Below are 7623 nucleotides of genomic sequence, written 5' to 3'. Positions count from 1 at the left end.
AAATGTGTCAGTGGAAGGAGTGCTCTTGCTCGTAGCGTAGCGAAAACACTAGGATATACTAAATGGATCATTTGCGGTTCGCTGATACTAATTTTATGTATTTCCGACAAACTTGAAAACACGGGTTCAAGTCGTCACGGAACCGTCACGGAACCTCAACCGCCCGCAGTCCTTGTTGGAATCTGGGGGCATCCACATCGGCATCCCCGCTGATCGTGACCGCTATCATTGGTTCATCTGTCTGTTTCTTGTGCGGACAGAGTCTAGCTATGTGGCCCCATTTGCCACAATCAAAACATTGGGGTCCTCTGGTGGGTAGGAGCTCCGTCTTAGGTACTCTGCCTTTAGGTGCTTCTGCCAAGGTCTTGGGGTTCTTTTTTTCCCCTTTCCCATGTACCGTTGAGGGACATGGTTGTCTTTCTGATTCCTCAAAAAGTGGTTTTGGTTGAGCCCGAGCAAACGTGGTTGCCATCTCAACGGCTTGACCAACCGTAAGATAAGGTTGTTGTCTTAACCAACACTGTGAGGTAATAGAAATTTTCAGGTAGCTAATGTGTCCCCCACTCGCACCCTATCCATGCACCCATGTTCCTTGTATGTTGTGTAACTTCTTTTCCGTACATACTAGAAAGACGCATATGCTTTTGCGTCCAACCTTAACATGTCAGCTATCCAGTCCTGCAAGAAAATCCCGTTAATTAGGCTTCTAGGCCTATGGTGCCAACGTCTTTACATGGTACACTTTTGAATCTCGCACACGTTTTCTCCATGTTTCCTGGCTCAGTCGAGCTAGGCCCTTAAACGAGGCCCCGAGTCTCATCTCTCCTGTCTCTGAAAGCTGTATGCATCCCTGACCTCTGCCTTACTTCCTGCCCGGCGAAGCGGTGCCCGGCTCAGCCTGGCCTGCCTGCCAAAATCGTATTTTGCCTACAGTTATCTGCTCAGCCTCCTCGAAAACCCATTCCAGTCTAGTGAAATAGGTAAACATATTCCCGGCTACAGAGCAAAGGGCCCGGCCTTCCTGTCCTCCTTGCAAGTGATTTACTGAACCCGTTTCCATGGTAGGCCCATGGCCCCGCGCATTGCACCAAGACACGTATGCACGCACTAGCATTCAGTATTGAACGGCCTCTGCCCGAGAGACCTTTTACTTCAGACACTACATCCTCCAAACATGAGATACCAGATATGCTATAGGTACAGGTTGCCCTGACATCCCAGATACCAGTCTCCTCTACTAGTGCTAAAGTCAAAGCCCCCTGTTCTCCCCAGTTACACGTCATGCTCAGTTGCGCGCGCATATAGGTCATAAGTTTCTGCTGATCCTGCAAACTTTCTCTTTTCACCCTCCCACTTGTGACGTTTCTTGTGACGTTTCTCTGACATGTACAGTGCACGTCCATGTGTACGCCTTTTTACACGCCTCCTGTTACGCACATGTGTTCTTATCTCTCTCTTTTCACCTGTTACGCCTACTACATTCATTTCAATTATACTGTTTTACTATATATAATGTGTAATGCTAATAAAACGTTGAATGTCCCTTCCTGAACCTTAGCGGTGATGGAACATGATATCCTGCAACTCGAGTCGCACAATTAAAGCCCGTATGACTCAGATACCACGGACTCTGCCTCTCATTTGATTGAGCTGTCCTTTATTGATTATTAATTATATGGAAAAATGATACGGTAAAATTATTTACCACAACTGGGTAGTGTACGGTAGAGCCTCTATCTAGGTACTGCTCCAAGCACATAAGGTTCATAATGTCTTGTTTGCTGCCTTCTTGCGGACTAAGCCAGTTGTCTGTCGCAGCCTTTAATTTAAAGAGAGGGTTTTTGAGTTATCCCCTGGAGAGCCTCTTTCTTTTCTTTCCTGAACCTCACCCTATAAGCCTCTTGGTCTATGCCAAGACGATCCCGTATTATCATCCTTGTATGATGCATTTCTGTGGAATTAGCGACCTGATACGCCGCCTGAGCTTAACCTGTTAAAAGGGGAGCGTGGAAAAATGGCCACTTAGCCTCAGGCCAGCCACAGGGTCTTGCTGCTCTTTCAAAGTTCAACAAAAACGCTTCTGGATCCTCTCCAGGAATATATTTTTGAAGGGCAACATTGGGGTATCCTGCTTGGCTGCCTTGAGGGGCATGTATCCGAGTACTTAACTGTACTTGCTTTTTTTGACCTTTTAAATACATTCTACCTGGTGAGTCATTGAGGCCCTCAAAAGGTCACAATAAGCTTGTAAGGAAGTCATCTGTTGATCCAGTGCCAACTCTAATTTCTCTTGTCCTCTAATTAGGTGCTGTATAAGGTTCTCCATTTTAACAATCACACGGATTTTCCTAGGTTTCGGCACCAAGTTTGTGACACTGCAGCGATGTGAGAGACATGCAAAGACTCTGAACCTGACTGTTTTTTAAAAAGTTTTTCTTTATTATTCCTCTCTTTCTTTCTCCTTCTATATGATAGGGTTTATGGAGGATAACTTTTCTCATCTTTCTTTCTTAGAGTCTTCAGAACATCCTTCTGTGGTTCTGGTCCCCGCCGATACCCCTCGGAGAAAAAAATCTGGCAAGTCACTGGTCTCTGGTAAGTTGCTGGTCTCTGGTAAGTCGCTTCTTTCTTTTCTTCTTTTTACCTTAACGATTATTAAGGTCTGGGAGTGAAGGGGGGAAGAAAGTCTCCAATATTCCCAGACCTCTCCCTCTTCTCTATACTGGGTCTATTTAAATAACCCTTGAAACCTGCCATGCACCTGAGATAGCCATGTCCCTCCTGGAACGTGGCGGGGTACCGCTCAACGCTGCTCACTCCTCTGGCTGCCTTCTTCCTCTGCGGGCTGCTGTAGAAGGTAAACTTTCACCGGTTCACCTTCAGATTCAAGGTTTCTTTCGACCTCCCAACCTCCCATTCTTCTCGGTGTCCCGATCTCCTGTCTCCTCCAGCGTTCGGAATCCACTCCCCTGCTTCCACTTCCAGCTCTCTTCTTAAAGGTCCCCTGTCCTTTTCAGCAGGTTGACAGCTTCACGTCCGTGAGTCCGGCTTGTGAGGAATCGTTTTCATCAAGTGGGCTGTGATCCACGCGTAGGTTGGCTTCGCTTAGAGGACTTGCGGGCTATAAGGAGGAAAATGGAGAAACGAAAGGAGGTATTGTATCAGTCTCCTCCACTTCTTTTTCGACCATATCAGGATTGAAGGGCACTTCGTGACAACAGCCCAAGAGCGGGGCGTTGAAATGCAGAAAGATGAAGTCCTCAATGAGGTGATGCACATTATAACACAAGGAAGTAGAAGAGAGAGTTGTTAGGCTGTACAGGTATGTCCGTTCATCAAGATTGTGGACATGTTATCTATGTGTGGAGACACGATGATTATGAGTGGAGACAGGTGTGTTCCTCCTTTTGGTTTGAGGAGATTCTTTTTGCATGGCCCATGAGGGTCACATGGGCCAAACATTAACCCAACGCCGTCACAAAGCACATTTTTGGTGGCCACAGTTGGCCGACCAAGTAGTATCATGGGTTGAGGAATGTTCTATTTGCAAAGAAGGAGAGAAACGGCTCAAAGTGGGGTCTACCAAATCCAGTGGGCATATTGAGAACCCAGGTAAGCCATAGCATAGTATCTGCCTTGATTTTATTGGTCCCATATGCGAATTATCTTCAAGTGACCATTTTGCTTTAATGGTGGTGGATGTTTTTTTCAAAATGGTTGAGTGTAAACTTCTTAAAAGAAATCACTACACAACCTACCATCAAGGCTTTGGGTTGTTTCTTTTCAAGAAGAGGGAATTCCATTTGTCATCATCATGGACAAAGGCACACAATTGGTTTCCACAGAAGAGTTTTTGAGAAGTTGCAGGATGTTACATCACGTACCATACTGTATAACCCACAGGAAAATGGCCTTTGCGAGAGGCTGAACAGAATGGTTAATGGTGTGATACAAATGGTGTGTGCTAATAGGTTGGTGGTACGCAAGTTAGTGGATGATATGGTCTGGGCATACTGCATCACAGGCAATCCCCCTGATCCTAAATCTCCATTTGAACTTATGCTAGGTAGGCCTACTTGGTTCAAAATGTGTTCCAGCGTGGATGGAAATAAGGGTGGAGAGAGTGATGAGTCTTGCAAAGTTGTTCCCCATAACAGATTTAGTCAAAGTCAAGTCAGGGGGAGTAGGAAATAGCTCCTTTAAATTTGTGGGAAAATTCAAAGTCAAGAAAATATTCAGATATGGAGTGGAGCTGGACAATGGTCAAAGGTGGAATTTTAGATGTGTAGAATTGTAACAGAAATAAAATGCGTCAGGTGAGATAACGTTGTCCAGAAGCGATGAATGTGCATTCAGGAATAATGGGTATGTGTTGGCGAGTGACGTAGATGATGCGGGGTCACAACCAGTGAAGGGGTTGGTCACGGGGAGAGTGGTGTGTCAAGCAGCTCTGCGTCGGCTTGCTCCACCATGTTTCAGGAAGGTGATGTTATCAGGAAGGGGTGCAGAGACCGCAGGACACCTGCTTATCTTCAGGGCTTTGTGCAGTAATTTGTTTTTCCATGTAATCCATATTGGTTTTTTTTAAATTTTGTTTGTGTAGAAAGAGAAAAGGTGTGTTGTAAAATATTTCCCGAGTCTTTTATTTCTATACTCGTGGAACCCTGTCCCTGGAGGTTCTGTGTGTTGGTTTGAAAGGTAACGTCGCTTGTTGGTCAGTTTGTTGCTGGCCAGCTGAGGAGAAGTCCGTTCAAAGTTAGTTCGGTTCTTAATGAAGCTATCATCTTATCTGATGCTTGAAGTTCCTGAAGAGTATCCTACTAGTCTCTAACCTCATATTGTCTGCAACATCCATTGATAAAATCCCAATTCGTTGAATGGACCGGGTCAGTGCTTAATTTGCGCTGGTGGTTTCCAGTGCTCAGCACTCACACTTAATTGCCAACACCAGCGGTTATGACAGTCTGCCACATGGTGACGCTGTTGGTGTAATACAGACCCGAGCACTGCAACAGGAGGTTATTAATTCAATATACCTTAAAATGGCTATTACCTGACATCCAAACCATTCCTACACATCTGGGGGCCTGCAATAGTTCGAATTGTCACACTTGTTAGTAGTTGTGTTGGTTCTGTCATAGGCGGCGCCGACAAGAGCAATGGGCAGGTGCAAGTTGCAATAGCCTCCTGACTTATTTTTTCACAAATTAACCACTGGACCAGACAGGGTATTCATCATACCAAGCAAACACCCATTAGTTACTTTTTTTTATTCTTACTTCATTTAGTGGGATCTTGCCCCATATGCAGTGCTGCTCATTTTCAGCTGAAAGCAAATACAACTCTTGAATCTCCCTTTCAGATTGAAACCACAGACGTGTTAAGCACATTTGTTGCAGCCCTGACTACAATGGAGCGTCTCTTCTGGCGCCTCCACACCTGACGCTGCCAATGTTTGGTTGGATACTATTTGCTCAGTCACTTGCCCATGCTGACAGTTCATAATTCATTTAGTCACTGAATGTTCTTTTTCCTCTTTTCATTGTGTTGATATCGATCAGTGTGTGTTTTTACCAGCACTATTTCAACTTCGGACTATAATTTTAGAAAAAAAATAATAACCCTTCTTAAAAGAAAGAAGCAGTTCTTTGCTTCCAACTTTGAAGCTTTTACCTGGAGGTTAAAAACGTGAATTGGCTTGGTCTTTGTAGTCAAAATACTGGGCATTTGGCAGGTCTCTTATTTGTAACCCAGTTTCCACTTCCAAAACTTCCTGCCACTGTTAGGAAAATCACACTAATTAGAGGGCAAACATAAAACCTCCCCTTTGTCATCAAATAAGATTGTGCAAGCCCTTCACATTCATTTACAGTGAACAGAACATTCTACAAAAGTATGCAACATTTCAAAATAAGTCAGAACATTTCCCTTAATGTACACAGACATCTAAAGAGTGCTTACTTGGGAAAAATTAGAGTTACAAATAACAAGGGTGCAATCTCTGCCATTGTATTATTAGCAATGGAAGTACATGAAAAAAGTCTGGATTCAGAAGGTGTCATTGTGAAACACTGCAAACTCTAGAAAACTTTTCTTGTGAGTATAAGTGTGCATTTAGAAATGAAGGTGGGATTTCTGAATGCTGACTCTTTGAGCATTATCGAAATGGTATTTCTGTGTTTCCTATTCCACAGGAAGAAGAGGGTGTTAATGAATGCAGGAGAGAATAGTGTGAATGACATCTATGTGTTTTTCACACCCCAAATTGCAGGGCTCACTAGTGAGATCCAAGTTCCTGAAGAAATTCGGAAAAATGGACACCAAATGAAACATGTTGACCTTGTAGATGTAGACGGACAATAAATGCTCCAAGGACATCCTCTGTGTTTTTAATCTTTTCAAGGTGAACCCTTTAATAAACCCTCCTAGTGTCTTATCCTAGGCTATATTAACCTGTGTATGAGATTTCCCTTGTAGAGGCCATCACCATAGACCATAGGATTTGCCTTTGTGACATGTAAGTGCTCCCTGCATGAGTGGGGTTCACTACTAAACTGGGTGCGGACCTGAGGATGAAGCAATCCAGATGATTAGTATGTCGGCGAGGGCCCATATACATGAAGTCTGGAGTAGAATTTAAGAGGTTTCACTATCGACAGACCTCGATGTTTAGGGAAAGCTGAGGTTCTCTTAACCCGTAATAAGTTTCTCCTTTCCTCATTTGTAAGATTATTACTATATTTACTACTCAATGTTTTACTGTTTATATCTTTTAAGTTCACCACAAACAACACAAACTTTATCTACTGACTACTTTTCGTCGTGATCTTTTTGATGCTCCAGATTAACTCTACTAATGCAGTCTACCTCTCAATGGGGTCCTACTACCAGCTTAAATATGGTTGTAGGAATAGAAGTTGGTCCCTTATGGGTTAGCCTTACTAGGACATATGAGATCTGCACACTCAAAGTCACCCAGCTGGTATCAAATGCTTCTTGCAACAAAATGCCAGAGCAATTAGCTTTCCCAATGCTTGTTTTTTTTTTGTTGTTTTCTCTTTTTCCTGGCGGGCCTGGCAGCCAGGTCCAGACTGGCAGGAGTGGGCATAGGGCAGTTACCTGGGAGGCAGGAAGGGTGAGGTCAGTTGTGCTGCTGTGGGGGGCATTTTTAGGTTTAGTTGGGCAGCATGCGCTGCTCTTCTAGGCATTCTGTATTTGAGTATGGACTTGAAGCTCCTCCCACTCTCTGCCCATATTTTTCATTGGCTTCTGTCATTGTCCTTTGTAAATGTTGGCTTCTGATTCGTTAATAGGCTTGTTAGTCCCTCGGTAGTCCTGCCTTGTCTTCATTTGTAACCACCCATGAGGACTGTCCCTCTTACCTCTGTTGTTACACAGTGTGTCTAATTTACTCTGTATGCACTATTTTCTTAAATGAGTTTCTTCTGCTGCAGGCATAACATGCTTTCCTGCAACATTCAACGCGCCATGCACACTTTCACTTTCCAAGCAGCCTGGGACAATGGTTGCCGCTTCTTTGAAATGAAATAGGTCTTGCATTTATAAGAGTTTGAGCTATTGTCATTGTAAATGACAATGCTTTTTATTTATGGGTATATTATC

The sequence above is a fragment of the Lissotriton vulgaris genome, chromosome 7 (assembly GCF_964263255.1).
Source record: "Lissotriton vulgaris chromosome 7, aLisVul1.2, whole genome shotgun sequence".
Taxonomy (NCBI): Eukaryota; Metazoa; Chordata; class Amphibia; order Caudata; family Salamandridae; genus Lissotriton; species Lissotriton vulgaris.
This window is presented reverse-complemented; position numbering follows the sequence as displayed.